This window comes from Mauremys reevesii, linkage group 1 (assembly GCF_016161935.1).
Source record: "Mauremys reevesii isolate NIE-2019 linkage group 1, ASM1616193v1, whole genome shotgun sequence".
In the NCBI taxonomy this organism is placed as follows: domain Eukaryota; kingdom Metazoa; phylum Chordata; order Testudines; family Geoemydidae; genus Mauremys; species Mauremys reevesii.
The window spans coordinates 222,122,692-222,145,533 of NC_052623.1; the positions used below are offsets into that span (position 1 = coordinate 222,122,692).

General features: G+C 46.1%; 1 long non-coding RNA gene across 6 annotated transcripts; it reads left to right on the plus strand.

Annotated features, from left to right (window-relative positions):
• Positions 1–1,523: 1,523 nt before the first annotated feature.
• Positions 1,524–18,852, plus strand: LOC120404202. 6 transcript variants are annotated; one of them, XR_005597858.1, is made up of 9 exons: positions 1,524–1,808; positions 8,790–9,206; positions 11,272–11,441; positions 13,997–14,053; positions 14,150–14,239; positions 15,278–15,374; positions 16,126–16,250; positions 16,862–16,950; positions 18,331–18,852. It is a non-coding gene; the product is annotated as an uncharacterized LOC120404202 (long non-coding RNA). The 6 variants fall into 6 exon arrangements; XR_005597861.1 differs by having other exon boundaries at positions 16,132–16,250; XR_005597859.1 differs by lacking the exon at positions 13,997–14,053.
• Positions 18,853–22,842: the final 3,990 nt, after the last annotated feature.

A 22,842-nucleotide genomic window follows, 5' to 3' on the forward strand; every position in this document is an offset into this window, starting at 1 on the left:
CACAAGTACTCCTGTTCTTTCTTTGAATTCCAAGGATCCTGCATCTTTTTCTGAATCTGCCATGTTTCCTTCTCTCTTACTCCCCTCCACAAGCAGAACCTGCCTACATCCATTCCTCACCCTAAACTGACTCTTACACAGGATGAGTCATGACACATGGTTTCAAAGGCAGATTAGATGTTACAGTCTTCTGTAGCAAGATGAGTTGAAAGAGAGAGGTTAGCGTGTGAAATCTACCAGGCTTTGTCAGAGAAGCAAAATGGTGCATAGCTTTCCTGCCTTGGTGTAACTCTGGATTGCTAGAAAAAGCCTCAGAATTAAACCTCCCACATTACTATGAACCCATTTTATCTCTGAAAGCACTGGGAGTCATGCTGAAATTATACCTTGTGTCCCAGAATTTGCTGCACCTCCATGCATCCTGCCTAAAAGATGTCACATGTCCTTTAACACACAGCTTCTGAATGCTCTGGCCCTCCTCCCACCCAGTTGAAATGCATTCCTTCCTTCCTGAACCCAACTGCCAGCTCTGCTCCATGTCTCTCCACATTGCCCTTTCTTCTGAAAGTAGTGCAACATATCCTTTTCTCCCTGACCTGACACTCTGTAGTCAAGTACTGTTATTTCCCCTCTGTAGTGAGTGGAGCTGTTATTACAGCCAATTGAAAAAGACACCCCAACCATCTCGTCGAGTCCCACCCTACCATTATCTCTGGATTCAGAGTAGCAGCTATGTTAGTCTGTATCTGCAAAAAGAACAGGAGTACTTGTGGCACCTTAGAGACTAACACATTTATTTGAGCATAAGCTTTTGTGGGCTACAGCCCACTTCATTGGATGTGTAGAATGGAACACATAGAAAGATATTTATGCATACAGAGAACATGAAAAGGTGGAAGTAGACATACCAACTGTAAAAGGCTAATCAATTGAGATAAGCTATCATCAGCAGGAGGGAAAAAAAAACCCACCCAAACCTTTGAAGCAATAATCAAGATGACCCATAGGTGTGAGGATATTTAACATGAGGCAATAGATTCAATTAGTGTAATGACCCAACCATTCCCAGTCTCTGTTTAGACTTAGGTTTTGTATTTAATTTGCATATTAATTCCAGTTCAGCAGTCTCTCTTTGGAATCTGTTTTTGAATTTTTTTTTGTTGCAAAATTGCCACCTTCAAATTGCCACTGAGTGGTTAGAGAGGTTGAAGTGTCTGAAGCAGAAACATCAGCCCTCCTAGCCCCCACCTCCCAACCCGGTACAGCTAAGAGTGGCTGAGAGGGGAACCATCCAGTCACTGGGGCTGGGTGCAATCTCCTTTGGCCAGTGGTGGAGTATATACAGTGTTTGCTGTGAAATCCTTCCTCTCTGGTGCGTGTTCAAAATCGTATTTCATGGTGACAGTTCTGCAGTCTGTGCCCACAGCTGTGTGTGTGAACGAGACCTGGGGCTGCTGTAAATTGTGGTGCTGTCTCTTTAAAACGGGTCATGCTGCCAAGTCCTCCCCTTGCCAGGGAGCTCTCAGGCGAGGCAGAGGCACTCGGCGGCTGCAGGAGCCATCTTGCTATTGTCATGGGTCTGGTCTCGCTCTGGCTTCCTGCACTACCCGGGTTGCAGCGCGCTCACAAAGACGCTGTCTGGCGTTAGCAGTGACCCCAGGCTGCAGGAAGTAGCTGGTTTTGCCAGGACACAGCGTGCCAGTAAATGGTGCAAACTGCCACCCCCCCCCCCCCCACACACACAGACAAGAAGCTGCAATGCACAGACCAGCAGAAACCAAACAGAAGCCACAGACAATAAAGACACAGTGAGTACACAGACGTGAAGGCAAAATTAAAGCAGTTAAACTAGACAATAGTATTTAAAAAAGATCCTGAACCGGGAGGATCGCAAGCCAGCCCCACCTTTATCTTTCTTTTGTAAACTTGCTAAAAACTGAAGGAGATGGGAACAAACCTTCCAGATCTATATGAAAACCTCAGGAGCAGATAAAAAAGAACAGGGCATAAACGTAGCCATTTTACTGCACATAGTGGGAGAGGAAGCTCTGGAAGTTTATAACGTTCTTACAGCAGCCAGCTGAAAATGCTTCTGTTTTGGATGGGATCTTAACAATGCTTAGGAACTATGGTAACCATAAGAAAAATTTTGTGTTTGAACGGTACCAGTTCTGTAGTGTTCTCGCCTACACTTAGGGGGAAGAGCAGATAGACAAGTATGTCATAGAGCTGAGGCAAAAAGCAAGAAATGAGAGTTTGAAAATACTGAAAATGATATTCTCAGATACAGGACTGTGATCAGTGTCCTTGATAAAGGGCAAAAGGAAAGGTTGTTGAGGAAAGTGGAAACCTGATTTGGGCTTGCAGAAAGCCATAGGCATTTGCAGAGCCTCAGAAGCCACAAAATAGAGATCCCATCTGGGCCACCTACTGACAAGTTTGTAGAGGCTGTTACACAAAAGAATACACAGGGCATCATGGGGAGGGCCCCGCTGCTGGGGAGTCAGAGCAAAGCAGACACACCAACCACTCACACACAAACTCTGTATACACTGTAGTAAGACAAACCTAGCCTATGGAAAAACATGTCCCAAATGTGGAAAATTAAGTCACTATTCTGTTTGCAGAGTTTAATCTTAATATTGGAGTGGAAGCTAAATGTTTTCCAATTCACCGTTTGAGAAAGGTAGCAGGTCCCATCCAGATAAAATAGTTGTGCTTATAGCATATGGTGATTCGAGAATATACTCTGAAGGAGAAGTCACCTTAACAGTGGCAACGGTTAAAGCTAAGGTCAGTCTTCAATTGAAGACTTCACTTTAGTGATGAAGACTTAATCCTTAAGGCATTTACAACACTACTGATAGGCAGAGAAGCTTGCATACAGATACACCTACTATGTATGTGGGTATGCTGCATACCAGAGCACCCAGCACTAAAGAAGAATTGATTGCACAATACCTGGAATTCTTCAGGGGACTAGGAGAGTTCTGTGGGAAGCATCACACACACACATATATATATATATATATATAGATCCATCAGTCCACCATTGGCATGCATGGCTGCAGAACTACACCTTCTGCAGTGACAGAGACTCAGAAATTCACTCAGACAGTTAGAAAAGGAAAGAGTCATAGCCAAAGTGAACTCACCCACTCCATGGGTTAGCAGTTTAATCATAACTGAGACAAAATATGGGAAGATTAGGATTTGTTTGGATCCCTGATGCCTTAATAAAACTATATCGAGACAGCATTACTCCGTCCCCTCACCAGTAGATGTCTGTTGCTGACGAGCTGGTGAAAGCATATTCATTAGGCTAGATAAGAAAGATGGATATTAGTAGGCCACCTTAGATGAGTCATTTGAATTTTGCACTTTTAATACACTCTGGGACAGATACAAGTTTCTCTGTATTTTCCACTGCATGCATCCGATGAAGTGGGCTGTAGCCCACGAAAGCTTATGCTCAAATAAATTTGTTTGTCTCTAAGGTGCCACGAGTACTCCTGTTCTTTTTGTGGATACAGACTAACAAATTTCTCTGTTTACCTTTTGGAATAAGAGATAAGGTGGTTCAGTAAAGATAATGCCATAATAAATAGACACAAGGAATGACTAAGAGAACATGCCATTGTGTTGTGTTGTTCCAGTGGTTTGAGTTGCACCATTTATCTGCCTGCACACCAGCTGTCTTAGGTGTTAGGTGTAACTGTATTGAATGGTGGAGCAGTTGGAGCAAATTGGCTGTGCTGTCACTGTGGTGTGAGGAGAGTTACATCTGTACTTTGAGGGATCAAGTATTCCTCATTTCAGTATTGAGTTCTGTAGGCTTTGTCTGTAGCGGGTACTGGGGAGGGGGTGTCTTGCCATAGGGATTGTCATCCATCTGGTGGTCTGCATGACTAGTCTCCAGTCCTTAGTGAGGAGTCAGTGAAGGCAATGGCTCAGAAGGAATCCTCAGGGCAAGGGTGAAGAGATGGTAACATTTAGCAAATCTAGGGTGGTCAGTATTTGTGTGTAGGTAGCTGCTGTTTGCTATGCCTGATCTAAACTTGAGTTTTGCCTTAGCAAAGGGTATGTGCTAGACTTTGCCCTACAGTGCTTATGTGCTCTATTCCCAGAGCATCTGTAGTATCTGTAAGGGCAGTGTGTTATTGGCATGTTGGAGTATCACTCAAAAGAGGGCAGAGTAACTTGCAATAAGGGCAGAGAGGGGTATTAAGCTGTCTCCCTGTCACAGTAACTTATGAAGGTGTCTGTTCACCGTTAGAATTAGTTGTAATGGAAGGAAATGGCCCCCCAATAATGGGCAGAGATTGGTTATGCAAGATTAAATTGGATTGTGGTACATCATCTGCCAGACAGAGTGGGGGCACTGAAAGACCATTATAAAGCTGTCATTAGTACAGATATGGATTTGGTTAAAGACATACACCAGCAAAGCCAAGGCCATTCCTAAATTTCTGAAGGCTATACTTGTGACATATGCTCTGTGAGAGCCTATGGAAAAGCAACTGGATGACTTTCAAAAGCAGAGTATAATTTCTCTATGGAGTCCTGTGAAAGAACTGCACCAATTGTGTGTATCCCAAAAGGTGATGGTAGTGTACGAATTTCTAGGGATTATAAAGTCACTATAAACTCCTGGCTGGAGATGGACAAGTATCTACTTCCTAAACCACAAGATTTATTTGCAAAACTGACAGAGGAAATGAAGTTGAGTAAACTAGACTTGTCCCAAGCATACCAGTAGATGGCAATGTAGCCGGATGCAAAAAAAATTTCTGTCCACAAAAGGGGTATTTATGTATGAAAGATTACCCTATTCTGTTTCAGTGAATAACAGATCAGGCACTGCAGGAGGTAAATAGTGGTGTTTTGTTATTTAGATGATTTATTAATAACCAGGAGGACTTCAGAGGAACATTTAAAATATGTAGAGGGGACACTAAGAAATTACAAAAATATGTTTTAAAGTTAACAGAGATGAGTGGGTTTTTTTTGTTTTTCAAAATCAGGTTACTTGTTTGAGGCGTTGTGTAGATGCAGAAAAGGTTTACCTATTAAAGGAGAATATAAAATCGGTTGAGAACACTCCAGTGCTATAGACGGTCTCAGAGCTTAGATTGTTTCTGACTGTGTTAAATTATTATGGAAGATTCATTCCAAATTTACCAACATTAATTGCAGAAACTATAAAGTGGGTCTGGACAGAAAAGAAACATAAAACTTTTGAGATAGTGAAAAGGAAACTAGTTCCAGCCTATTGGTACATTGTAATCCTGAGCTTTCCATAACTAGGCCCCTGAGAAAATCGCGACTATGCAGAAATTGTGGAATTAGCCTAGTACTGCAGTTTTTCCTACAGCAGGGAAGTAAAAGTGAGCACCTGTAACGTCTGGTCTCATGTTCGGGGAAATCTGTAGCCTCACATGAACTTCTGCTTCGATGTAACACTGCCCATGGATGCCTGCTTCTGTCATTCCGTTGTAGGGGAAATCACAGCAGTTTGGGGTGATTCAGTGTCTGTTTTTATACAAAGGAATGCAGTAGTGACCTTTCACTGATGGCATTCTATGTATATCCTGTGAAATTTGCTACTTTACCTGTGACAGTGTTGTTATTTAAAAAAGAAAAAACAAAAAAACCCAAGATTTTTTTCAGGACCCTACCCATAACCTAACCTGTGACGCCTCTCCTGTAGGAATTGGGCCTGTCATTTCACACATTTGTAAGGATGGGAGTGAAAAATCCATAGCATTTGCTTGCAGAACATTATCAAAGGCTGAGAGATAAGACTCACAAACTAAAAAAGAAATGTTAGCATCATTTGGGAAGTTATGAAATTCCATGAATACCTGTTTGGGAAACAATTGACCGTAATCACTGATATAGAATCATAGGGTTAGATGGGACCACAAGGGTCATCCAGTCTAACCCCCTACTAAGATGCGGGATTTGTTGTTTCTAAACCATCCAAAACAGATGCTGTCCAGCCTCCTTTTGAAAACCTCCAGTGGAGAAGCTTCCACAACCTCCCGAGGCAGCCTGTTCCATTGTCGTATTGTTATTACCATTAGGAAGTATAATCCACTGGTAAAAATACTGGGCCCAAAGGCGTTCCACCACTAGTGGCAGCATGGCTGAAGAAATGAGATTTGATCTTAGCTGCCTACCCATATGACATTTTTTATAGACCATCAGAAAAACATGCTACTGCAGAAGCACTCTCCTATTTGCCCCTTTACACAGGAAAAGAGTGAGGAAAACTCTGCATACAGAGTCTCTTTCCTAGATGACCTTCCTATTACAGCTAATGAAATTGCTCTGGAAATAAGAAAAGATCCCATTTTGGTTAAGGTGATGCACTATGAACTGTCAGGGAGGCCAAATCATATAACAGAACAACTTAGCCCTTACTATTTATGGAAACTGGAGTTATCCCTGTAGGATGGTTGTTTACCATGGGGACTAGGGATGCTAGGTGTCCAGTTTTCGACCGGAATGCCCAGTCGAAAAGTGACCCTGGTGGCTCTGCTCAGCACCGCTTACCAGGCCTTTAAAATTCCAGTTGGCCGCTCACAGCAGGGCAGGCAGGGTGCCTGCCTGGATCTGTGCAGCTCCTGGGAAGCTGCCAGCATGTCTGTCTGGCTCCAAGGCATAGGGGCAGCTATGGGGGCTCTGCACGCTGCCCCTGCCCCAAGCGCTGGCTCTGCAGCTCCAATTGGCCAGGAACCCCAGCTAATCAGAGCTGTGGGGGTGGTGCCTGGAGGCAGAGCACGGAGCTGCATTGCTGCACCTCTGCCTAGGAGCCAGAGGGAGATGTCGCCACTTCTGGGAACTGCCTGAGCTGAGTGCTGCCCAAAGCCCACATCCCAAACTCCCTCTCATACCCCAACTCCTTGCCCCATCCCTGAGCTCCCTCCTGTGCCCAAACTCCCTCCCGAACCCCTGCCCCAGCTCGGAGCGCCCTCCTGTGCCCCAAACTTCTCATTTCTGTAGAGCCTGCACAACCAGCCCAGAGCTGATAACCGCTCCCACACCCTGCCCCAGCCTGGAGCCCCCTCCCACACTCCAAACCCCTCTGCTCCAACCCCCAGCCTAGAGCCGCCTCCTGCCCCCCAAACCCATCATATCCAGCCCCATCCCAGAGCTTGCACCCCCAGCCGGATCTCTCAACCCCTCTTGCACCCCAACCCCCTGCCCTAGCCTGGTGAAAATGAGTTTGTGAGTGAAAGTGGGGGAGAGCAAGTGATGGAGGGAGGGGGGAATGGAGTGAGTGGGGGGTGGGACCTCAGAGAAGGATGGGGTAAGGGTGTTCTGTACAGGTCTGTCGCAACTTATGTGCATTTAACATGCGCGATTTCAGCTTTACGCTCTAGGGCTGGAATCTGGGGGGGCATGGCCTCAAGCAGAAGAGGCGTGGCCTCAAGATTTAAAGGTCAGCTGTGGCTGGGAGTCCCAGGGCCTTTAAATCACCCAGGGGGCTCCCAGTTGCAGAGGTGGCTGGTAGCCTCTGGGGCGAACTAAAGGGCCTAAGGCTCCAGCCACTATGGAGCTCCGGGCCCTTTAAATGCCAGTCCCAGCCTGGCTGCCAAAGCTGCGGGCAGGATTTAAAGGGCTCCTCCGGGCTCCCCACCGTGGCGGGAAGCCCAGTGGAGCCCTTTAAATCCCGCCCGCAGCTCCAGTGGCCGGGCCGAGGTGGCATTTAAAGGGCTCTTCCAGGCTCCTCGCTGTCGCGGGGAGCCCGGAGGAGCCCTTTACATGCCGCCCTGGCCTGGAGCTGCGGGTGGGATTTAAAGGGCTTGGGGATGTAATTTTGAGTATATGCGGTTTTCGCTTTACGCGTTAACCGCAGAACCGAACCCCCGCGTAAGATAAGACTTGCCTGTATTGTGTAATTAGAAAGCTGGCAACCCTAGTCCTTTGTAAGGCAGTAATGACGTTTCCATAAGAAGCAGGGAATGAGGAGGGAAAGATGTCTGAAGCCTGAGTCCAGCAGAACTAGCCTTATCTGGATTTTAGCTTTTAGTCCATATTGTGTTACAGCCTTTACTGGTTTCCTGACAGCCCCTCCCCCAGGTTTTTCTGTCTAGGGTAGAGAGTATTGGTATGAAATTACAAGGGAGGATGAAGTGGGAAGAAGGTGCGGTAAAGCAGGTATTGGGATCAGAGACACATCTGGTAGAGGTAAAAGGGGGGTGATAATGAAGAGGCATATAGATAAACTATTACCAGATAAAGGCTTGGTACAATTACAAGATGTGGTTCCTGAAGTTGATTGAAACAGGGTCTGAATGAGCTCTTCACTGACATCTAGTGATGAGCTGGGGGAAGAGACTTCAGGAACCAACCTTGTTTGCATAGACATACCTGTTGTCCCAAGATGTGCAGCATGATGGAGCGGCTGCCCAAATGACCACTTTTGGCTGGTGTTGGATTGCAGGTTACTTTGGTGTTGGGTGCAAAGGTGAGGAAAGGTTGTTGTCCTTGTTGTGTAAGTGGGGGCAGCAGAACTGTGCTTGGCCTGCCCTGATTGAGAGGGGTCACCCTCAGCTAAACTGCACTCACTAAGCAGTGGAAGGATGCCAAAGGCTAGTGGAGAGGAGCAGTGAGGGTGAGTCAGTCAGTCAGTCAGTCAGTCAGTCAGTGAGTGACTGGCCTGTGTGGGGTGGTATAGGTTCTACTCAAAGAGTCATAGACATTATTCTGACTCTTTTGCGCTCTCCTGTTTAATAACTAAGCCAAGTGTACTCATGTGGGAGTGTTTTGTTTTGTTACAGATCAGTAGAGCTGAAGTTGCCGATACCCAGGTGTGTATCCTAAGTTTAGATTTGCTGTGGGGCAGTATCTCCAGTACAAGAGATTGACCAGTCTGCTTTAGTGCAAGGCGGCTCTTCTAACGGCTGAAATCACTGAGAGCTATGTTAAGTGGTGGAACATCAAGGCATTGCAGAAGTTGCAGTAAAGTGGCACAGTGGTGGCATGAACAATGATGCAGGCAGAGGCCAGCAGCCTAGTGACTGACAATGAAGCAGCCAGTGACACGATGAACAAGTGGCGGCAGCAGGCAGCAATACAGCATGAACGGTGCAGCAGCAGAGCCATTTCTCGGCCTCTCCTCCATACCCACTAAGGTGTGAGGCGAACTCACCAGAATGCACCTCTGAATTTTGCATCTTTGCTGACCAAGTACAACTGTGAGTGCAATGTAGTAGAGGGAGAGGGGAGTGGCATGTTAAAAGAACATTTGTTAGTCAGACTTTCACACTGCAAGGTGAGAACCTAAGGCAAAGAACACTGCCCAGTGTGCTGTGAGATGGGTGTTTGGCTCATGGTCACATGCTTGCGGCATTTCCCCAAATTAATGCTAGCTTCCTTTCCCCTTTTTATTGAAAGGTTTCTTTTCTATACTCAGACTCAGTGCTAGCCAGAGGGGAAGTAATGCCTCTTAGAGGTCCCCAAGGGCAGTGTAATTTTTCCCAGATTGCTGATGGTGACTCAAGCCGCTTCTGGGTTATATTGTTAAGAGGGATCCCTAAACATTGAACCGAACCCTACCTGACAGAAGAGTTACATTTGTAAAAACAGTTACTTCTACTCTAAAGAGCTAATAGAGAAAACCTACATTGTCAGCTGCTTCCTGGCTAACTAGCCACAGGTCGAGCTTTTTCACGTGACATCTTGTCTGTTGAGCCAGAGGACTATGTGATGAGTTGAGGAGACCAAACTAGCCAGGAAACATGCATGAATCTAAGGAACACTAAATATTACAAGAATCACAATAAAATCATGCAAGTTGACACTGCTAACTCCCTTGAGCCCCTTTGAAAACCCCAGTGGAAGAGTAAAACTTTTATTTCAGGATAAGAGAGAGAGAGTACAGTGCAGTGACTTGCTAGCTAACATTCTGCATCTGAACTGAAACACAAAATGGCTACTTCCTCACAGCTGCCCCAAGGTCAGAGAGAGTGTTTGTCTATACTGCTGAAAATCTGCTAAAAAAGCATTGTTCGGATCAGTTTCTGACTTCAGATCAAATTCGGCGAGTAGTTTCAGCCAAGCAAAAAATTTGGAAATGTCAAAAGTTGTGGTTCCAACATGTTTGAACTGAACTGCTTAGAAGTTTTATTTTGAAAATGTAGTTTTGCATTGACATTTTGTTTAGAAAATGTCACCATTTCATTTTGATGTGTCATTTTGAGTTTTTCATTTCATAGAGAAAAAACAAAACTCCTGGTTCAGTTTGAAACTAATTTTTTTCCCCCAGATTTTCGGTTTGGTCACTGAACCAAAATATAAATCATTGGCTCAGCTCTATACTCCAGGGCTCTGTCCAGTCTGAGTTATAAATGGCTCATGCTGTTGGGGCTTTATTCAGGTTACACTGCAGTGGCACTTAGTAGAGGAAGAAGCAATGATCATGTATCTCTCATGGGTATAACCACTCAGCCACTCCCATCCCTGTTAAATTCCCAGTCACCACCCAGCACTTGCTCCTATAAAATGCTTTACTCAGATCCTTAAAGGTGCCTAAATACCCTTGTGGACCTGGGCCCTTGCAACTTCTTGACATTTAACCCTGACATTGCTATCCCACTGAATTTGTCCCTGTAGATACCCCCAAGTCATTGTGTGACTTTTATCCTGTAAATACCCAGCTAATCTACGGCTTCTGAAACTGTAACTACTCAGCCACTCAAAAAAGAAAAAAATACCCTTTGTATATCTTGCTCCACCATGTCTTATCCTGCAATCAGGACATTTTTGCTCTGCCAGCCATTCCCAATTGCTTCCTTGCTAGGGTGCGCACACACACATGTGGCCAGATTAAGGCCAGGACACTAGGTTATCTCTGAGAACTGCCAGGGGATGTTTATTTTGCTCTGGTGAGGCCATGAGAGAGGACAGGTCAGAGTTGGGCTTAACCCCTCTGGCCTAGCACAAGACCTTGCACACAGCAGTATCCCTGTGTGCAGTTCCTACCTATGCTGAAATCTGCTTAGCTGGGGACAAATAAAGCTGGGGTTTAAGGTAGACCCCAAGACGACGACTCCTGAGGAGACCCAGTGCTTGGTAAATGTGACAAACATGGTCGATAGGGGAACTTGCAGGCTCCAGTCATGGAGCAGTGGTGGGGTTGGCATCAGAAGAATGGGCATGCCTGACTCCTGCCTGCTAAGCTATGGGCAAATGTTCCTCTCAGCCAGTTGTTCTAGTCCCCTCCCCCACCATAATGCCACTTGCTGTGCGTGTAATCTGCAGGTTACTGTATCTCCCCCATAGGGGGCATCAAGGCCAAGGCAGACCAGAACACCATGTTTAGCATTTCATGAAGTCACATCTGCTTGTATCTCTCCCACCCCGCCTTTGTGCTGAGCAGCCTGAAGGCATTCAAAAGGAGGTGACCCAGAGCTCCCTCATCTGCACAAAAGGTAAGGGCCTCTCTCCAAATTCTGCACTCCTGAGACTAGAACCAGCAGGGAGGGCAGCAAAGGGAGGGAATCTACAGTGTCTCCCTCAGTTCCCAGCTAACATGGTACACTCAGATACAGCCACGTAAAACAAACCCTTGGGTGTGAACTGGTAGCTAGGACTCTCTCAAAACACTGTGAATGCCTGTTACATTGCACTGCTCCTAATATTACATCCACACTAAGGACCAAGGACAGCCAAAACTCCATCAAAATCCACTCCAGCAAATCCTTCAAAAGGAGTTTGCAAGTGGACAGAAAGAACTGCCTGCTGCTTCCGCAGACTGCCCTGCCTGATGGTTCATGTATGTGAATGGCAATGGCTGTGTCTATGGCCTACACTGGAAACTTCAAAGCACTGTCATGGGAACACTCCTGGGGCAGCGCTTTGAAGCGCGAGTGTGGTTGTGCGCGAGTGCTGGGAGAAAGCTGTCCTAGCACTCCTGGTAATCCACCTCCACGTGCTCCCACTCCCCTGAGCCAGCAAGTTAGAGCACTATAAAATATAAGTGTAGCCAACCCCTATGTGCAGCTCAAAGATCCCCAGCCCACTGCTCCTCACGGTGGGACCACTCCACCCAGTAATGAACCATTCTTGTGTTTGCCTCTTTTGTTCTTTGGTACATTCATTCTTCCTGTGTTTCTTTTGTTTTTTGTTTCATTGTTTCTTACGCTTTTTGTTTCATTCTTTATTCACTGTCTCTCTAGTTCCTTCTTTCTCTTTCATGTATCCTGTTCCTGTGTTTCCTTCACTGTTTTGAAGAAACTTTTTCTTAAGCTTCTTCAGATCAATTCTGCACCCAGAAAAATAGATTTATTTTTTTAGCTTTAGAATATCCAAGTGGCACATGAGGCAACCCATTTTTCCCACTGCTGTCTGTCCAGAGCAAGTTGAGTCACTCCATTGTAAGTTGTCTCCATGATGGCTGCATTATTTTCAATCATCCTGCTCAGAGAAGTAGATGTATTTCCAAGTGAAATTTATGCCAATTACTCCTATTGCGTTCTTTTTGGTTTTCTTCTTTCCCAGGCAGTGAGGTTTCTGGGGGACATTAACTGCAATGGATTGTGTCTCCATTGCAGATACAGTCATCTTCCAGGAGGAGTCTCTGTGCTGTTGTATGAGTCAAAATTGAATCTGGATCTGAACTTAATGATGTGGAAAAGAGGATAGAAGCAGATCTGTCAGAAAGGTGTTTGAGAACTGCCACAGTGTTAAATGCAGGATGGCAGAGATTAGGGTTTTATTGTCAGGATTAGTTTCCCTTTGTTATAGACAATCCTGAGATACAAGATCCTTGTGCCCCAAAAGACATCTGGGTTCAATCTCTCTCTGCAGACAGTGAATGCTTCCTGCACAGCAGCCTTGCAGCAAAGTTTGATCTGCTCCTTTCAGACAGGTCACTTCCCACCGTTGCCTCAGCTCCCTGAATGACAAGAACCAGCCAACAGGGAAACAGGGGAGAGGAGGGTTTAAAACAGGATGACTGATTATAAATATTGTTACAAATCTGGGGCACCCAAGGACTTCCGTGTTGTCACTCTGCTGAACTGCATGGCCCCTCAGGGCTGCACTGTGACTGTGTGCATAGGACTTGGCTTCTCCTGCCTCAAAAACTTGGGCCTCAATGACTGGAGCAAAAGGGGATTCTCCACTATATGTTAGCAGTATAGAGCCTATGATACACAACTAAGCATTTCTGATTCATCCAACAATGCCCTGCAGTGCAAATGTATACTAAATAGCTGGGTACAATGTTAGTGCTGTTTTATAATGGGGATGATTCACCTTTACTCCCTGCACCCCTTTAGCCCTCCCTGGGCTCAGTCGTTAAGTAGTCCCAGCCCTGGTATGGGCCATATCCCCAGGGCTTCCTCCCTAGAGACACAACCTTCCTAAGGCCAGCTCAGTCCCAGCATCCAGCCCAGAGCTCCTTCTTTGCTCCCCTGGTCCCTACTAGCAAATTGTCTTTGGCTCAGTCCTAGCAGCCAGCTAGGATCCTCTCACTGCCCCAGTCCCTGCCGCCACTTAGCTGTCTGTGCGCCTGCTGGTCTTCAGCCAGGCACACAGTCCCTTCTTCTCCAGCTCCAAACAGGAACTAACTGCTGAGTTGTTCTGCAGCTCCTTTTATATGGCCCTCCTGGCCCCTGACTGGCTGTTCCAGCAGCTCCTCTGATTGGTTGCTTCCGCACAACCACTCTAGGCTGCTTGGAGGATCTCTCCACAGCTCCTTGCTTGGGGTGGGTGTGGCAAACCCTGAGGCCTCCAAGCAGTTGCCCTTTGGGCCTAGTCCACCCCATCACAAGCCCCCAGGTAACAAAGTCCAGTAATTTTGGATCACGTCCCTGTACTATGGTCCTAATGAAACACTTAGAACATTAAGTTCCATGCAGGGTGAGGGAGCTACTGTGCCTCATGGCAACACCCTTTCTGTCTCTAGGTGTTTATAGAGCACCAGCACCATAGAAACCAGGCACTGTATTAATAAGCCTTCTCTCATGCCCTCTCCCTCCAGGGGACCCTTCGCTACCCTCTCTCTCCTCGATGTCATTAAGTTATCACAGTGCAACAGGTAAATCAGAAAGGTCTTCACAGGCTATTCGTGCTCTGGAGCAGAACATTTCCTCTTCATTTGTGGTCCAGACTGATCCAGTCTCTCTCATTTCAGTTATGCCAGGACATGCAATAGCTCCAGGGTGGCCATTGTTGATGGCAGGATGCTCTCAGGCTTCATCTCTTCATATCATCCTGGTAGAAGGTAAAGGATGGGAGTGATGTGAATAAACCACCCCATGGGCAGAGTGGGCTACAGGCTGTTATACCCTGGGCTGGATAAAGAGAGAGGACCAGGCCAGCCAACCAGCATTCTGAGCCATGTGGGCATGCACTGGAGTCCACTTGGCTCAGGACACTTTGCCATCCCCTTCATTCCATACAACCAGTAACCCACTTAATGAAACAAACATTAAACTCAAGGTGTGTGTGGATTTCCTGTCAAACTGCTGCAGACTAGCTTAGCGCGCGCGCGCGCGCACACACACACACACAACCTAGAGACAGATTTTATAGGTATCTAAGTATTAAAATACGTTTGAAAATTTGCCTCCACTGATTATTTTGCAGTTTCCACTTTGACCACTAGATGCCACTGTTGTTTCACAGGAATAGAAGTGGTGAATCATAATATCATCACATAGAATATCAGGGTTGGAAGGGACCTCAGGAGGTCATCTAGTCCCACCCCCTGCTCAAAGCAGGACCAATCCCCAACTAAATCATCCCAGCCACGGCTTTGTCAAGCCTGACCTTAAAAACCTCTAAGGAAAGAGATTCCACCACCTCCCTAGGTAACCCATTCCAGTGCCATTCACATGGGCATTTCTGCAGGATCTGGGACGCCTCTTATGTTTAATGCTTGTTAATAATGGATCCTCTTTCCCATTTCTTTGTTTAAAGCTTAAGGATGATTGTGTGATGATGCAGGTGGAAACCAAGAACAACTGTGTCCCCTTCTACATGGAGAACATAAATTCAAAGAGAGATTTTTTCCCCCTGTTGTTATATATGTCTACAAGCTTTAAACAGCTGCCTTTTGAAAATTTTTGTCTCAGGGCCAAAAATCTTAACAAGACAACTGTAAAGAAACTGATCAGGTGAACAGGGACTGTCTGGGGTGATGGTGCCATGCAAAATGAGAGCCCCATGTATTTGGAATCCACATCAGTAGGTCTTTGCTGAAGAGAAATTGATATTAAAAGAAAACATCTAATGCCGTCCTCTATCCTCCCATTCCCAGGTCTCTCAGAAGAATATCAGTTTCTTAGCTGAGCAAGAACTTCCTGTGTCCAATATCAAACTGGCTTCAGTGCTGATCTACGGTTAATATGAAAGAGGTAGGAGGTCTGGCTGAGATCCACTAAACTGGGTGATGTTTTTTTGCACTTTGCTCTTGGTACCATACCACAATTGACAAAGGGTCACAACCAGCCTGTTTGTTGGATGTTAGCCCCATGTCCCTCCCAGATGCGGCCAGTGGACTCACTGGAACTCACCAGGCACTGCGTGTATGTTGTAGCTCTGCCTTGGGAAGGGATCAATCCAAAATGGGGAAATTTCAAGAGCATTTCATCAAATATTTAGTGACTTTCTGAACATGTCAGATTCTGCCCATGAGTTTATAGATCAGCTGTGAAGACAGGTCATTCTGAAACAAGGGAGGCTGTGAGCCAGGGGAACTCTTGGTGCCAATTGGTGGAAGACACAGGGATGCATAAGTATTACAGGGATCCCGCTGGGCCTGGTATTTACATAGTACTTTGTCAGAGTCTGATGCAAGGTCTCTACTGAAACCTTCTGTCACACTGGCCATCATAATCATTGCAAAATGTATGTGTAGTTACTATGTAAGGAGCTATGCATATATAATGAAAATTATGTTTGAGTTGGGTGCACCTACCAGCAGGGAATAAGCAAGTTTCTTTCAGACAGAAAATGTTTATCTATTGGTCTGTCTGCATTTAAATTGGGTATTGTATACTTCAGAATGAACACCTATTTGCAGTCTGAGCAAAATGCTAATCAAGTGATTGCAAAGTTTCCATGAAGACAATGGAATTTTTATTTATTTATTTATTTATTTATTAGCTGCAGCTGTAGGGACAGAAACAAATTCTGCATCTTTCCACTGAGGAGGCAAGAGGTCCATGTACTTGTATCATGAATGGAAGATCACAGCCTAGGTTGGTTGTAATACACTGGAAGGATTTGGGGTGAGTTTTTGCTCTGGCTGACATGACAAGTAAAGTGTAGGCTCTAGAATGCATGTTATGATTTTATTTTATATGTAACACTGTTTCCAAAATTTGATTTTTTTTATCACTTGAATCTCTGCTTTAAAAAAAAAACAAAAAAAACCCCAACTCTGTAAACAAATCTAAGTGCTGTGTGTAAAGCAGAGCTGTGTAGTATGGTATAAGTGATCAGCTGTGCTGTACTGCTCATTGGGAACGGCAGATTTGGAGAAGATGAGTGTCCAGTGGATCAGGGGCTTAGCATTGCAGGTGGATGCTTGGGAGGGCTTAGAGGTTGGAGTGTATCAGTACAGAGTGTGAGGCCTGGAAGGTAGTGCTTGTCTTGCCACAGGCTGGTGGTGTTGGGGAACCAACCCACAGCAGGTACAGACAAGGCTTCCTCATACTCAGGGTTGGGGGTAGCAAGGTCTCTCATGTGCATGGATACCCCTAGGAATCATCACACAGGCTTAAACTTCTGAAAGGTGTTTGTGAGTTGGGAATACTCTCTAATTGGGGCAGGGGACAGTTATGTGGAGGTTACAGCAGTGGTTTGAGAGAATGTGACATTTGGGTTTTTTCTTTTCCAGGCAAACACGTCTTGCTGAGTACAGCACAGCCTGTGGTCAGACATCTCACCCGGAAAGCAGCTGCAAGTCTGCAGCGATTAGAGTAACGTGTGAGTGATACTCTACATAGAGAGTGATAAGAATGGGGAGAGGGGAAGGTGTGGGGAGGAGAGAGTGGGTGGCATGCAGAGATGTAGTTAAATGAAAGGAAGAGCTGTTCCAAATCCAAAATGCTCTTGAAGCATTTTGTAAGGTATTTGAAAATGAGCTCCTGTCACTGGAAAAATATACAAGATTTTGTAGATGTTGGGCTTGGAAATGAATCCTTTTTTACAGTGAAAATAAACCTATTCCAGAGCAGAAAATGGGCCCATCAGGTGGGATTTTCAAAAGCAACTAACTGACTTAGGAGCACATGTGGTATTGAAAGTCAGTGGGCAGTGTAGTCCTGAGGCACTTTTGAAAATCCCACACATCAGCTGAAGGTGACTCTGGGATCGGAACTCTTGCATATTCAGGATTTGAAACGTCTCACGGTGCTGATCCTGTAACAGCCACTTCAGGGAGCTTCATGGGAAAATGAAACATTCAGGGCATGAAATTGCCTAAAACACGGTGCAAATTTCTCCGCTGAATTCTACAGCTGCAGTTTCATGCAGCTGCTGTGATTTGTAGAGCAGGAAACAAAAAAGTGGGATTAAGTGTGGATTTTTCCCTCCTGGCACAACCAGAATTCCCATTAAAGCCACTTGGGGAGATTTTGATCTCTCTTGCTCCAGCATAAATCAAGAGTAACTCCCACAAAGTCCACAGAGTTACAACAGTGAAGGAGAGAGCATGGGTGGGGCCCAATGGGTGAGGATGTAGGATTGCTCTGCATGGGGCCCAAACAGGCTGATGTTTCATGTAATTAATAGAAACCCCGCCCCCCCATTTCAGGACTGGCCTGTTTAGCTGTACAGAATGACATTATTTTCTGGGGAGAAAATTTGGGCTCTTTTTTTTGGTGCAGACTCCCCCTTTCCATTGCTGTGACAGAGTGCTGAGGCCTGACAGGTAGGACAGCAGCCTCATGGCTTTAGCCTCAATTAGTTCCCCCAGGGACAGCTGCTAGAGCAATTAGGTAATCAGAAGGAGAGGCTTGGGGGGTAAGAAACAAATTAGACCTCAGCTGGCTAACCTGAGAAGCCAGGAAGGAAGTGCTACAAGGAAAGGATGACTTGGCTAGCTGAGTCCAGACTGAAGGAGTTCCCAAGAGAGGGAAATCTCTTTTCCTCCTAGGGCCCTGGTAAAGATGGATTGAAAGATGTAGGATTAAAAACTGTGATGTTGCCCTGTACTGGTGTTGGTGGAAGGGTTTGGAATAAAATACAGACTGAACACTAAAAGGAAGTGGGTCTGAGCAGTTTCTGGAGCAGCAGAGGATGGACAGAGCATCACCCTGTTACAATCACTCATGGTTTTTATTCTGTGTTTTTAATTCTTCACAGGACAAATATGGAATGCGAACTGAGGAAAGAAGCTGGACAGTTTATTTCCCTCTGACTATAGACTGTTAGTAAATGTTACACTTACAATCTGGCTGACTGCATGCTGTGACTGTGCAGTAGGTAACTTGGCTAGATTCAACCCTAGTGTGTATATCCCCTCCATAAACTCCCTCTAGATCTATAAGACCACACATGACCCTGGTTCCACACTCAGACTGAGAACTGTAGTTGGTCAAAGCATGTAACATTCCCCATAATAAACTTCTCAAATTCCACATGCCTGGGTCCTGGTTATCTTGTTCTCTCCACACACTTTAGTGGCATGAAACTGAAGAACACTTGCTGTTAGTAAACTCAATGGCATTTCCCTTTTGTAGTGCAATAAAAACTTATGAACACCCCAGCTGACCAATTCCAAAATTTCAGGGAATGTTCTAGGCATCAGTGGGCAGAATCCTGCAGATTTTGAAGAAACATGGATAACTGGAAAAGCCTGATTTCTACTGGTGCATGTGTAATTTAAAGTCAGGCCTACAACATATGCATTTGCTGCAGGCAAAGAAATCTCTGGTGCCCCCTGCTGCTGCCTACACAAATCACAAGCTGCTGTTTAATATGCTGCTGTCTCTCCATTAGGTGGATTGCTAGGCCTATGTAACCAATGATGTGTGCAATTTCTAATTAGAGTGAGAGGCAATCCCAAAAAGACAGTAACAAAAGGGCAATGGAGTTATGCATGACTCTTGGGTGAGCCATCAGGAATATTGTGGGCAAGGCAAAGTATCTATTTCACAGCTCTGCCAGTGGCCCTCAGTCCTTCGCTGCAGCCCCTGCTATTCCAGTCCTGGGCTCCCCACACAGCTCTGCCAATGCCCCATAGTCCTGCCCTGCAATCCCCTGCTATTCCAATCCTAGTTGTCTCTTAAGAGCATGCCTACGTGGCCCTGCAGTTTGAACTACAGTGGTGTAAACAGCAGTGCACGCTAATGTGCTACGCTAAAACTGCACTCTGTAGAGTGGGGTGGGCAACTAAAGCCAGTCCGGCCTCCCGCCTGGCCCCTGAGCTCCTGGCCCGGGAGGCTAGTCCCGGCCCTTCCTCCGCTGTCCTCCCTGACCTGATGCTCTGTGCTGCACTGCGCGGTGGCGGCAGCGTGGCCTGGCCTCAGCTGGGCAGCACGGCTGTAGCGCCGCCAGCCACTGGTGCTCCAGGCAGCGCAGTAAGGAGGCAGGGAGCGGGGCGGTTGGATAGAGGGCAGGGGAGTTCGGGGGTGTGGTTGGGGTGGGGGCGTAGATAGGGGTCAGGTTGGTCAGAGGACAGGGAACAGGGGGGGTTGAATGGGGGAAGTGGGCAGTCAGGAATGAGAGGAGTGGTTGGATGGGGTGGTGGGGGTCATTCAGGGGCAGGGGTTCTGGAGGAAATTGGGACAGAGAAAGGGTGGTTGGATGGGATAAGGGTCACAGTGGGGGCAGTCAGGAAGGAGATGGGGTTGGATGGGGCAGCGGGGGGCAGTCAGGGGCAGGAGTCCCCGGGGGGGTGGATGGGATGGGGAGGGTGGGCCATGACCCCCTTCCCTAACTGGCCCCCCCCATACAATTTCCAAAACCCGATGTGGCCTTCAGGCCAAAAAGTTTGCCCGCCCCTGGTGTAGACTCTGTGAGCGCAAACTAAAAATTAGGTAGTTTGCATTAATGTTTCAGGAGTATGGCAATGCAAATTTTGTACCTTTTATTTGCACCTGCGGGGTTTATATGGGGCAGTTACAGCAAAGAATAAAAGCGCACAGCGCAGTTTGCACCCCTCTAGTTCAAATTGCACGGCCATGTAGCAAGCCCTTAGAGAAAAAAATATTGAAAATAAGTAATGATTAGTGTAGACAGCATTTCCACCAATAGATGGTGCTGTATCTTTAGCTTAGTGTTAAGTTGTCTTGTGTGGTGGTGTATCCGGTGTGGGGAGTTTAGCTGGGAGTTCAGTCCTGCCTGTGGTGCTGGAGTTATTACTTGCAATGTCTCAATAAATACTTTGGGTTCTACAAGCAAGTATTACAACTGGTGGCACCAGCTTCAAGATGGCAAAAACAGTTTTGCCTGAGAAGAAATGAACTGATCTTGCAGACGAGACTGGAGTCTGTGAATAGTTGGCAGAGTTTAAGCTGTTGCTCTCTGTTAATGAGTGGTCTGGTGAAAAAGCAGCACATACCTAGCAGTGTGTTTGGATGGTGACTCCAACTAATTTTACCAGCACCTTCCCTTTGTGGATCATGGTTTTTATAGACACTTACACGAACATTTGTATAGCCACTATGGGGGGAGATTCATCATTTTGAAATACTGGACGGAATGGCAAGCCAGGAAGTGGCAGGGAGGGGAACATCTATGTAGGTATTTGTGTGCATTGCAGACACTGTTCAAAAGGATTTTCTCTGCACTATCTTGCCTGGGAGATGGCTTAAATGAAGCAGAATCTGTTGCACTGAATCTGGAACTGGCAATGCAGAGAGGGGGCCTATGCCTAGTGGCGAGCTGTGAGAGAATCCCATTTATAAACTGTTCAACACAGGATCTTCATAAGCTGATGGTGAAGAAAGATCACATACTGGAAAAACCTAAGGGCCAGATTATACACAGAGTTACAAATGTGGAAGCAGAAAGTGATGTTTCCTTAAAGGGATCAGCTGTTAATTCCCAGGCCCAGTGTGACCCCTGTGCAGCAACTCTAGAAAAGATTGTGAGGGAAATGGCTAAAAAAATGGAGGAGGCCCAGGGGGAAGCTGTGCACGGTCATCTGGTGGGTCAGAGAGAGACTGTTTTCCGAGTGGGTCCCAGGCCAGATGACATTTGCGGGTGATGCAGAGGCAAAGACCTTGGGAGATGAAATTGCCCAACAGTGGGAAGCCACACCCAGGGAAATTAGAAGTTGCTGCAGCAGTAGGGCCACTCTACTAAATGGGCTTTTATTGTGGTGACCAACATTTCTAGTGATGTTGTACTGGGAGTAGATTTCACCTGAGGGAATCACAAAATCCTGGTGTGGATGCTGGGGGGCATCTTCTAGACCTTCAAGATGCCTCTACCTTGCCTACAGGGTGGAAGCTCAGAATAAAGCTGCCGTAGAAGGCAATGAAAGGATCTGATTAGAACAGCTGTTTTAATGGCATGCTCGTGTGTTTCCCAAGTTCTTCATTATTCCTGGAAGATAGAATTGGATGCAATATCAGACTATTCTTAAGCCTGAGATTGTTCCAGTGGGACAACTTCAGGCTGGAGCTGCAGGAGGAGCAAAGGTTAGGTGGGAGGGCAGAACTGATGTGGGGGCAGGATTGAAGCAGGGTTGAAAAGCAGAATTAATTGCTGGGCAGGGGACAGGCTGATGTGGGGGTGAGAGTTCTCATAGCAGGGGCCAAAAATCACCTTAATAAATTTAGGTGAGGGGGCTACACTAATTGTCATACGGACATGACGGACACTAGGGTGACCAGACAGCAAATGTGAAAAATCGGGACATGCGGTAGGAGGTAATAGGCACCTATATAAGACAATGTCCCAAATATCAGGACTCTCCCTATAAAATTGGGACATCTGGTCACCCTAACGGACCCAGACCCACTGGTTATAAGCAGGGGGCGTTCAACAATCAAAAGTTAGGCCAAAAATGCAATACAATCTTTTTTTAAAAAACTTGGTTTGGGGCCAATGCCATGATTTTTGAGCCCTGACTCATGATTTTTTAACTTTTGGGTTGGCAATACTGAAAATGTCACAGCTATAGAGGGTGAAAGGGTGGGAACAGGGCACGAGGGTGGGAGAGAAGGAAGAGGGGGAGGCTGATGTGAGAGGATGCGGAAGGGGCACAGCTCAGCGGGGAACCCTGCTAGCAGTTGCCCAGCTCCACAATGTTTAAGGCCTGTCCAGAATCCAGACCTGTGTAATGGAAACCCTGGGCCAAGCAGCTGCAAAGAGTGAGACAATCACTAGCCCCCAAACTTTTCCTTTGCTCCAAAGATTGGAGGGAGTGTGGCTCAGCTGCCCTCTAGGGAAACCCACCAGCAGATGGTCAGTCATTTACTGTGTGTTGGCCTAGCCCCAATGCTCATCACAGCCAGAGCAGCAGCAGTTCACCCTGTGTGTGCTGCAGATCAGCTGAGCTGATCCCACACTCTCCCAGTAGGTGGGGGCACGCTCACTGATCAAGAAACACCACCTAGCAGCATGGGACAAAGTTCAGTCACCACACAGAAGGAAAAAGGAGACAAAAAATAAAAATTAAAGTGCGAATTAAAAAAATAAAATATTTGAAAATAATTAAAAAAACATTTTTCTAATTGATTTTTTTCACAAAAAGGAAATATCTTTGGCATTTGTAGTCTTCAAAACAGGAACTGTGATCAATAATTTTTCATTAGAAAATTTTTTCATCAGCTTTCCCATGACATGCTTGGCTCTTGCAGGAGTTAGTACATTTCTGACTAGCAGAGGAAGCTTTTGAAACAGGCTGGTGTATACAGGAAGGCA